Source organism: Apis florea, unplaced genomic scaffold, assembly GCF_048593485.1.
Source record: "Apis florea isolate Af1SG1 unplaced genomic scaffold, ASM4859348v1 contig_3587_pilon, whole genome shotgun sequence".
Lineage (NCBI taxonomy): Eukaryota > Metazoa > Arthropoda > Insecta > Hymenoptera > Apidae > Apis > Apis florea.
The window spans coordinates 446,641-458,353 of record NW_028256789.1 but is presented as its reverse complement, the minus strand read 5'-3'; the positions used below and the strand labels follow the sequence as shown (position 1 = coordinate 458,353).

The 11,713-nt window shown below is 42.8% G+C and overlaps 1 non-coding gene across 1 annotated transcript; it reads left to right on the top strand.

Moving 5' to 3' along the window:
• Positions 1 to 9,940: 9,940 nt before the first annotated feature.
• TRNAE-CUC (transfer RNA glutamic acid (anticodon CUC)) lies at positions 9,941 to 10,012 on the top strand. Its single transcript has one exon. It is a non-coding gene; the product is annotated as a tRNA-Glu (tRNA).
• The last annotated feature ends 1,701 nt before the right edge of the window (positions 10,013 to 11,713 follow it).

The following is an 11,713-nucleotide window of genomic DNA, read 5'->3' as shown; positions in this document are numbered from 1 at the left end:
AATCCATCGGACAAAGCTTTCAGCGTTTATCAACCGGGTCACGATAAATTAATGACAGGCATCGATAACGATCGACCAAGAGCGATCGGGAATGATTGTAATATATTTAGAGGAGAAGGCTCGATTCGCACTGCGATTCAGTAGAAACGGACAGAGTGGTCGGACGGACAAATTTCTTAGAAGGAAATTTCTTCGAGATTTCAAGATTAATAAAAATGAACGAAAAAAGGTGTTAATAGAGAATTTTTTATCGAAAACGATGACTCTGAGACTTTTAAAAAGGTATTTCTATTCGAGGAAAATAAAAGATTCAAATTTTCTTTCGTCGACAGTGTTGGAACGTTTTAAAATACTGATATCATACTGAATAAAATGAATAAAACAATAAAATTAGGAAGCTCGACATCGAAGAAAATAAGAAATGTTATACTTTCATTTGCAAAAATGAATCAAATTCAACAAGACGGAGCATCGACCGTGATTCTTCTCGCGCGAAATCGTTTCGTTGGCTCGCTATCTGGTGGAGATAAGTGGCCGGCATTTAGCATGGCAACGATCTTTATTATATCCGGCCCTGTCGGAGAGTCAGACGCGAAATTAGAGGACAGTTGGACAGGCCTGGCAACAGTGGTACTTAATTAACGCCGTGGTAATCGGCTGCACGACTTAATTGATTTACAAACGTCGTCGGCGCCGTCACGATCACGATCTCGATCGGTCGAGCGACGGGATCGTGCGCCGACAATTTGTCTTGCTCCTCTCTCATGACTGGGATCCCTTAACAACGATTGGCGCCTCAATATGCACAACAATTCCTCGAGAAAATGGTTCACGATAAACGAAATCAATCGTACTAACGTAAAAGATTTCGTAATCGAAATTTCTAAGCGATCATAAGCATTTGTTATTTATCATTTATCATTATCTAAACTTCGATTCTATCGATATTTCTTCTAATTAAAAAAAAAAAAAAAAAAACAAAAAAGATCCTCCGTGTTCCAAAATTTTACAATTTCACATCAACTGTTATTTGAATTCTCCATTGATGGACGCAATTAAGGAACAAATTTTCGTTTGCAAAACTAAATTCAACAAAATTAAACCAACCTTTTCTCCCTCTCTAAAACGATCCCCTTTTAAGCGAATTGAAACATCGACCCTAACGATATAACGTTAGAAAGAAAAAGAAAAAGAGAAAAAGAAAAGAAAGAAAACACAGGGAAGAAAATAAAATACCGTTCGATTTCGTTCCCGGAAACGCGAAGTGCCACGATTTGGCGAGGAGCCTCGTCGCTGCAAACTATGCGCATAAATATTAGAAGGGTGTAACGTATAAGGAGGGCCGGCTAAGTGCACTCTATCGGCGCTCATTATTTTCCCCGGAGGAGTGTCAGATCGCGACTAGCGCTCGATAAGCGAGCAATGCGTGTCTTATCCTTCTCCTTTTCTCGCGTGAATCGGTATACCGATCGTGCCGACACACGCAGGTTCCCCCCTCGATCTCTGTCCGACCGATCCTCCGGCCATCCTCTGTCGCGCTCGCGGCCTCTCCCCTCCCCGTCCCCCGATCGGCGACGTGTAAACGGCGCCACGATTAAGGGTCGGTTACACAACGAGTACTAGAGTTACACTTGGAAATCGAGCGTCTAGCGGCACGCTCTTGCCGCGCGCGTGGGCGTGGATCTTTAGGCGCTAGAAAGTCGCGTTTCTCGCGTGAAGGTCCTCGCGTGCTGCGGCGGAGTGTCCGCCCGCTTTCTCGTTCGGGAGAATAAAAGAGTGGAAGGAGGTCGCGATTTTTCCAAATTTTGAAATTCAACCAAATTTCGCTACGGGCCACTTGTTCAAAATGGGGAAAAATGCGCACGGTGCTCGAGAAAGATCGTCAGCGGCCTCGCTGCTGGTGTTTATCGAAGAAAAGAAAGAAAAAAATAGAAGGAAAATGATATCGTTTCCAGAGAAAGATACTCGATATGTAATAGCTAGCGAAAGGGTTAAAAATCTCGATTCCCCCGTGAAAGATAGATTGGAGAAACAATTTTAAAGAGGGATGCTACGTATAGAAAAAATTAATTGTCCACGATTATCGTATCGAAGAATTTTAAAATGTAAATCTGTTTGTTTGTAAAGAAGAAGCGAGGGAGAATGGATTGTTGTTGCCATTCGAAGAAATAGTGGCCTGGGCGGGCAGGGATAGTAGAGTGGTATAATAATAATAAGTTAATGGGGGAGTTTTACGGGATGTATCTCGAGTTGAATGAGGAGGAAATTAGCGGCTCGCCTCGGACGAGTCAAAATGACTTATAAGACGTTGGTGGAATAGACAACGCGACTAGCGTGGTCGTGGCAGGGATCCCATTTAGGTTGGAGAGGGATGGAAGGAAGCGAGGTGGCACGAGTGCATCGACGACACGTGGTGGGCGTCGGGAAGATTCAGTGCCGGACGAACGTGCCAAGCCCAAATGGCATTTCATTCGATTCCTACCGCCTCTGGCGGACATTAAACTCAACCTGTTTCAGTTCGATCTTAGCCGCGTTACAACCGAGACACTTCCTCCGTTTATACGCTACACTTTACGAGTAGGGGTCGAGGGGATCTCTCAATCGGCTTGTTATCGGGTTAAAGTTCAACTTTGAAATCGATTCCTTGTTAAAAATGGCAAAATTCTATTCTTGGAGAAATTTTTAAACATTGTTCGTGAGAGAATCGTGATCGTGTTTCGCCGTTAAAAGAAAGAGTTTTCTCTTAAATCGATTCATGGTTCGATGGCTCGACTCCGACTAAAAATGGCAAAATCGATCTTGATTCGCAGGCAAGTTCGAGAGGAATAGTTAGAGGGGATCGAAGCTGTATTTGTTCATCGATTTCATGTTGAACAGTCGATTCAAGAGGCGGTTCGATGGCTGGCCTGATTTAAAACCGACAAGCTTCTGTCGAGACTTCGTTCGTCGAAGCCGTGAACATAATATCTTGTTCGATGGAAATTCGTAGACAGCTTTGACGTAAATGTAAAGAGATCAAAGGAGAGTTGGAATTGTGTGTGTTCACTCGCTGCAGGAATGCGGCAAAAAGTAAGTAAATTTGCACTTAAATGGATCCAGAAAGTAACGAAACGGCAAAATGTCACAGTAGCGTGCGAAACAAGAGAACTTTCCAGTTTAACGTTATTGCTCCACTAAATTCAATTCGATCCTATCTCATCCACGTATCTTCTATTCCTAACAACTTCACATCCTGACTGAAAAGACCGTCACCGTCTTCTTGAAAATCAAACACGCGTTACGTAGCATTATTATTCAGAAATTTCAATCGTTCTCCTCGAAACGTTCGCGATGAATTTCTTCCCGTCATCTTCTTATCGAAATTTTTCAATAATTTCCAAAAAATTGTAAAAACACACCGCCGATATTTTGAAAATACAATCGACTTGTACACGTTGTCTCGGAAATATTAATTATCACACATATTTATCGAGATCGTCAGGTATAAGAATATAATATTGAATAATTTTGAATAAGATTTACTCCGCCTCCCCTTCTCGACTATAAATTTTTAACAATTTAAGAACGAGTGACAGAGAAACGAGTAACACAAATGGCGTAACAACAATGGATAAAGGGCCCCCGTGTAAACAGCCAAGGTTTCCTCATAACGCTGGATATCATTAGCCGTATCCGCGAGCGCGGCAATTTATTCGATAGCCGATCGACTTTTCAGATAGTCGATACTACCGACCGAGCGTGATTTACACGTGATAGAAATAAGAGCGCAACGTACTCACCCACCCACACCATACACATGCAGGTATTCTGGATCAATTTGACACAATCTGTTAACCAGGGTACCATTGCGATTTGCTATTCAACCCGTTGTTTAACGGGTGCATGAACAGAAAGTTAATCCAGCCTGGGTTTTTTTCGGAGTTTTAACACGGAGCCGAGCAATTATTTACACAGAATTGTATGCCGCGAGAGGATTATAGAAACAGTGACACGGCTTTATGATTTACGAAACGCTTGGTTGCTCAACGGACGGGCACGGAAAATTGCTGGAATTGCAAAGGGCACACGTTGCTTTCTCACTGTCTTCTCTCGCGCGGTATTTTAATTATTTTCGAGACGATGCATCCCTTTACGAATATCTCGGGGCAATTCTATAATCTGAAATTTCCCTTCCACTTTTGGATCAGAAAAGTTGGTGAAAACGGAAATGCAAAAATGGATAAGATTCACGCGATATGTTATCCAAGGTGGATCGTCATACACGAGGCACGTCATACGTTTCCAGAGGGCAGGTAAGAAACGAAAGAAAAGTAAGGAAAGGAAAGAAGGAAAGAAAAATAGAGAGAAGAAAGAAACGAAAGGAACGCCTGTGGCGCGTGCATTGTACGCGAGCTCGGTCCGCCGATGCTTTTTTAATTCGAACGATCAAGGTTCGGTCCGAGGGGCTCGATCATTTTTCGAATTCACTTACCGTGAAACACGGCATTAGTGTTCCGCTCTCGGGCCTCGCTGCGCGCAACGTATTACCGGTGTTCTCCCCTGGCGAAGATAAATCAGTCGCAATTCCCTCCGTAACTATCGCGCCAAGCTGCTTGATTGTTTCATAATATTTTTCATCGAGGACACGCGGACCTCTCCTGCCGTCTATTCTAACGGGTATACAGAGAACACGCGTAGACGATCGAGAATAAAACGCTTTGTTCTGTTATTATTTTCCACCCTGTTTTAGTTTTAATTTAGTTTAAATTAATTTGTTTCGTTCACGACCGATACGAAAAAGTCAACACACCGTTGACGTATTTATCGCAGCAGTTACATTATTATTAATTAATTAGATTCGAGTATTATACTTTATTGCGAGTGAAATTTTGAAACCGAATTTTTATATTTTATGAAAGGAAAAAAAAAAATGAAAAAAGAACACGATAAAAAGATACTTCATTGGTGTATGCAAATAACTTTTTAAAATCGGTCTAGCTATCTACGTATATCTATTAAAGTTTTTCTACGTCGATCAATGGTCGATAAATCGCCGCTCCTTATCATTGTTTGCATCTTAATTATTCCGCGCCTTTCAATCCGTCAGGATCGCGAAGGATCGATGATCGACTAGGATGGACGGATCCATTGAGGATGACGTTTTTATCGGCAAAGGATAATGATGCGTTCGAGGGAAACATTCACGCCTACCAGGAGAAGGTATTCCTCACGCGCGACATAACAGAAATAAAGAAGAAACTAGTTTTTTAAACGCGCGATTATCGAGGAAAAGGTGAAAACTCTTGAAAATTCCAAGTATTTTCGAGTAAACGGGTAATTTGTTCGTCCTTCTATCCTCCTATTTTTGGAAATGCATTTTCACAAAACTTCCTTCCTTACTTCTACACCTCTATTGTATTTCCTTCGCGGAAAATTGTTATCGTAGCGAAAAATAAATGTTTGATCGCGTGATCAACGATTCGTCGACGAGAAACGTAGGAAGCGAGTCGAGACGCGACCAACGCCCCGGCATCGATATAAATTTAATTACCGTTCATGCTCGAGGGAGCAGCAGACCCCAGCAACAAGCCAAACAATCGGTTTACGTGAAAGTATGAAAATAATTCCAGGACGGTGGGCGGTAATCTCCTCCTTACGTGTGCGCACGTAATCTCTCTTCCTCTCTCTCTCTTCGATCGGCTGCTATCTCCCGATGCACGCGTTGCAGAGATCGCGGAACGATCCTCTCCTCAGGTGTCTCTTTCACCTGTTCCAAATTCCTGCGGTGCAATTTCACGGCGATCGTGCACGCCATTGTGCCGCTCGTATCCGCCATTGCCCATTACGTGCTTACGTGTCGCGGCTATTTCTATTATTATATTAATTACACGATCCGGCCACGGAGTCAAGGATAACGTGGTTCGCGCGAGCGTGTCTCGAACAAATCGTTTCTACCGTTGCGCACGCCGTTCGCGAATTTTCGCGAGAACCGAACCCCTCGCAATCCGAGGCGATTTTAGACCGATGAAATTTAGATTCGAGCGGAAGTTTTGGGAATAATTTTTGAGAATTATTATCCGAAGAAGAAGAAGAAGAAGAGGAAGGAAAGAATTTAGGGTGGAATGATAAAAAATCGAATGAAATTAAATGGACGACAACGTGGAGGAAGATAGGTATTTCCAAGAGAAATAGTTAATTAAATCCTTAAACCTTATCCGTATAAGATTTAAATTCCAAAGACGCTAAGAGGAAGATTCTAATAATTATCAACGAGACTGTTATCCAAACACTCTTAATGAGCCACACGGGAACGAGCGCCTTAATCAATAAAAAATAATCTCCAATTTCGTGCGTAATAATATTGAATACGATACACGAATATCGTCAGCTCATTAAGGGTCGTCGAGCCGATATCCCATAATGATTTACCGTGCAGGTCGATGGTAGTATTTCACGCGTTAAATTGATAATCCTCGCACGGGCCGAAGATTACCGGTATCCACCGGCATGCTAATTAATTGCACCTCGATCATTATACCCAGCACTTAATTTTACACGGTGAATCGAAATCGAACGTCCACACCCGATAAACACCCACGATCGTGAGAAAAAAAAAAGAAGGAAAGAGAGAAAGAAAGAAAGAAAGAAAAAGAAGGAAGAATAGCTGGACGAAACGATTTTTTCCCGTTTTTCTCCTCCAGCTCTAAGCTGGTTTGCCAACAGTAGTTGTAGTAGAATTTGAATTTACAAGGTAGATATATACGAGACACTCTTCCTGGATTTTCCTGGCGACGTTTAAGGTTTATAGAGGATTCTTGGCTTAGCGCTATCTCATTGGTTAATTGCGACTGTCAACCGTAGGTTCGTGATTTACGAGACCGTGAGCAATGATATCGTTTCGTCCTTCTCGGGCCACGACCATCCTAGATTATCGATTCTTCTCGTAGAACCAGTTGGTTAACATGGCCACGAACGCTGCTCTGCCACCACAATTCCGTGTTGGCTATTTTACTAACGTAACGAATGTGGAATAATGATTCATATTCACGGCTCTTGGAAATCGTTATTTCCTCCACTTGCTATTACATATATATATATCGCGTTCTGTACGTATTCTGTATCCTGCTGAAAGAAACGAGATGGAATTTCGTTCGAGCGAAAATTCAAACTCTACGCTACGCGAAGAAGTAACAATTAATCTCCAACTTTCTTCTTCTTTTATTTCGATAATCGTCGGATGATCGAAAGGAAGAAATCAGAATAACAACCACATTCGATGAAACGTATCGAATTAATCAATCGAATCGTCGAATGAACCAATTATGCAAATCCGAACGAGGATAATCCGAAATTAAAGAGGGGCGGTGTAACATTTCTCAAGGACGATGATCCAGGCAAACGAAACTCATCCGTCCCGCGTTTTCGGGACACGAAATAACGTAATGGACGCAATATCTCGTGGCGATCGTACGCGTCTGCGGCTCGTGCGTCCGTTAAGATGATCGCGTATTACCGGTGAACCCCCGTCGAGTGAAATGGGTCCATTGAAGGGGGCATTCTGGGCCGGCGATATTGGCGAGGTACTTTCGAGTATCAAAGAGCGCTGTGTTCTTGCATAGTATTCCCATCGGGGTGCATAGACGCTACATAATGAGCCGTGGTCCAACCAATACCCCGGCCTTTTGCCGTATCCCGCTAAACAAATGTTCCACGTCGTCGTAATAAAATCGTTTATGCGCCGGCTATTGATCGAAATCGTTTGCTCGCGCGTTACGAATCGTGTTCGCGGTTTAACTTCGATTCAACCGCGCTATATTCTCTCACTGGTTGGACGCTCTTGGCCTCTTGGTCAGTGTCAACGGACGATCGAGGAGAGATAGCGTTAAATACGTGTCTCCTTCGCAATTCGAACGAGAATCAAACGAGAATATTAATTCTCACTAGAGACAAAGAAAAGGACTTTCTCGAAGAGTTGATAATTTTTCGCGAGAAGATCAAAAATTCCACAGCATCGGGGCGCCATTAATCGTCACACGCGTGAAAATTAAAATTTTCGCCAACGGAACCCGGAAACTTCAACGTCCTTAAACATCCATAATTGGGCGTCCATGATCGCTACGCGCGTGATTGCAAATGCAAACGCATCAGAATTTGCACGTTTCATTGCAAAGGGAGGGGACACACTTGGAGCCACGGGTGGGCCCATGTTTCTCATTGTCCGCATGTCGTTCGTAAGAGGCAGAATAATGGGCGCTATCTGCAGCAGCCAGTACACCGGCGTTGTAGCATAATATAAAAAAAAAAAAAAAAAATATATATATATATATATAAGGTCGCGGGCCAGATACCACACACTGAGCGCCGTCATATATGTATTTTTTTCTCCTCTTTTCGCCGCCCCCACCCTCGCCGTCTCTCTTTACCCTCCTTTTTTGCCCCCGGGTCTCCTCCTCGTTGTAGCCGAAAGAACGTATTACCGGATACCGATCGAAGTAAGATATTGCGGTACAATCGCGGATTGCTTCTTTCATTCGTCCACCCCCGGGCAATATTTCTCTCGAAATGAAATTTAATAAAGGGCCAGATCTGGCCGGCCGATCTACTCCGCGTACCAGCGGCCTCTCTTTTACCCTCTTTTTTTATATTTAGTTATTTTTCAGTTCAGTTTTTTTCTCTCCTTCTCTCTGGCTCCTCTCGTTTCTCTGGCTCAAGCCAGTTGAGACCCTCCTCCCCCCGGCAGAAAGTCTCCGTCTCCGTGTTCTCTTCGTCGTCTCTCTTACCCGATTGCTGCAGGCGACACTCGTTCGAAACTCGTTGAATTTAACTGGAAGGAGTCCATCAACGGATACGGACGACTCAATTTTCTTGGGACGAGAAATTACATATATATATATATATATTCACGATTTTTACGTATTTTCATGTATACGTTCACGAGTGTATTACTTATCATTCAAAAGTGTCTCTCTTCAACAGCACGTTCAAATTTTTTTTTGGAAATTCCAGTTCCACGGACAAATACCGATCCACACATTACCGATCAGGCCCCGACAAAAAGTATAAATTCATCGAGATCCTTGTGAAGAAGGATAACTTCCTCCCCTCTTCCCGCCGAGGAACTTTTCTCTCCTCGAGTCGTCGGCGGAACAGAATCAGAAGCAACGATTTTGCCACGTAATCCGCGTGTCGTGTCGTAACGGATAGAGAATAATGGTCCCTATCTGCCGGCAGCGAGTGTACTTTAATATGACGAGAAAATATAAGGTTGCCGGTCTCGATATGATACCGCACGCTGAGTAAGACTGGCGGTCTTTTTTTTTTTTTTTTTTCTTTTCCATCGGTATCCTGTGTGCGCCAGTGCTCACCCATACGTCTCTCGTTCCTCCGTATACGGCACACGCGTATTGTGACCACCGACGAAAAATCCCTGATTACCCTCTTTGTAGTCCGGTCGAAATTAACAGAGATAAGCTCGCAGGGTTTATTTATCGTTATTGTATCACTATTTTACTTTCACACTTCGGTGGCGAGCCGCCACAGCAACCGAGCGGCCAGTGGAAACCGATTAACCCAGATACCCACATAGGAAAATGTTCGAGAGAGGCCCGTTTATTTTCAACCGTGTTGCACCTTTGTTTCTAACTATCCCGTCCCGACAATGTTATTGATTCCGGTATTGTCAATCGTATCGCGAGAGGGAGCCGATAAATAGATCGATACTGCAAAGTTTAAATACGTGGAAACGTAATTTTCGTCCGCCCGAGAGAAATATTGAATGATATCGCAGAAAAGTGTGTTGGCGAGGGAAAGTTTAAAACCTGAGTTATCGAATATTAGAACAATATTACGGGATATATTATGAAATATTGTTCGAGAGTATTGTGAAATATCGTAGGAAATATTAAATTTATCGCGATAAAAAAGTGGAAAAATTACGAAAAATTCCTATCTCTCAACGTAATCCGGTATGGTCTAGTGGCTAGGATACCTGGCTCTCACCCAGGAGGCTCGGGTTCGATTCCCGGTACCGGAAAATTTTTTTTTACTTTGATTTTCGAAAATCAGTTTAAATTATACCTCTGTTAAAATATGAAAAATTAAAATTCAAAATGAAAATTTTCGCCAAAATAATTTATCGCGCGCAAAACGCGAAATTAAGAGAAAATTGCAATTGCATATGCTTTTTATCTGTAGCATCGCGTAGCATATCGTATACCGGATTTTCTGTCTACGAAAATTTACTTTTCGAAAATCGCCTTCACTTTTCAGAGATTTTCTTTCGATTTCGAATTTTTATCGACGCCTGTTTAGCATACAAGTGGCGCTCAGGCCACGTTCTAAAATTATCATCGGTCGGACCAGAATTGGCATTTTAACGCGGTCAGAAAATAACGTGTTCATACCCAAGAATTCCACCGTTTTACTGTATTGCGACGATAAGTCGTACCAATAGAGACATTAGATAGATTACAATGCGAAAACCATGGTTGGATCATTTTTCTCGCTCAGGGTATCTTTTAGAGATATCTGACACGCACGAGGTGTCGTAAGAGATGAATAATAATGAGAACAATATGGAGACCGGGTCGTTCAATTTCGACTATAATTTTAGTGCGCGATCTGGAACTGGAAATAGGATAATTCATTACCAATACTAACTAATTGAGTGAACTTTAAACTGGTCTAATAAACCAGTGACCAGATTCACATTTTATTTTATAACTTTATACTTGTATAAACTTATTCTTATTTGATATATACACGTGTTATTCGAGAGTGAATTGTTGAAAATCAATAAAAATACAACAGATGCAGAAATTGGAAAGCTTCCAGCTTACGAACAATACTATTTGGAATTTCAATTTAATAAAATATATAATTTTCACATGTTCCTAATTCTTTGAGAAAAAAAAAAAAAAAAAAAACTCTCTCTATCAACCAATCAAAGAATCAAACTTCCCACCAATCTAACCTCCAATATATATCCTCCGAATTAACATCGGACAATCTGTCGACTTTTGATCGATTTTCCAACAACCTACCGGTTCGAGCGCGTCGATTCGACTGGCTGGCATTTCAGCCTCGTTTTTCCGACTCTCCCCCCTCCCCCCCTCTGTTCGAGAAGGTCTCTCACGGAACGACCACGCGTCCGTCTCGCGATTCCTGGAATATCGGGCGTCGATTAGCCGGCCCATGGTCCCATAAATCGTGGCGCGCGCGACGCAATGCGTTTACGCAAGAAACGGCACACGCGGAGCGTGTACACGCGTCGGCGTTGCATTGAACGCTGGCCATTGAAACGCGGGGAGAGAGAGAGAGAGAGAGGGAGAACGCTCGACAAATCGGCCGATAATACGATTAGACCGATAATTAATCTGATCGTGATTTCGATCGGTATCGAAAACCGCCCACGCTCGGCCTCGGGGTAGAATCGAGTCGCGTGACGAAACGCCGATGATGCGATAATCATTGTAATCCGCGCGCGTTATCTTCGCCATCGAGAAATCATGTCAACCGTTGATATTGGATGTGAGGTAAGGCTTGATTATCATGTTATGCACGTTGTTTGCACGAGGAAATGGGGCCAGTGAAGTGTTATGGGCTTCCTTGTCGCCGATAATTAAATTAATACGCCGGGGGAGAGAAATCGTGATTAATCGGGATCGAGGCGGAAAGATAAGATGATATTTTGATAATATTTCGCATACGGTCGGCTCGTTTTCTCGACTCGAGT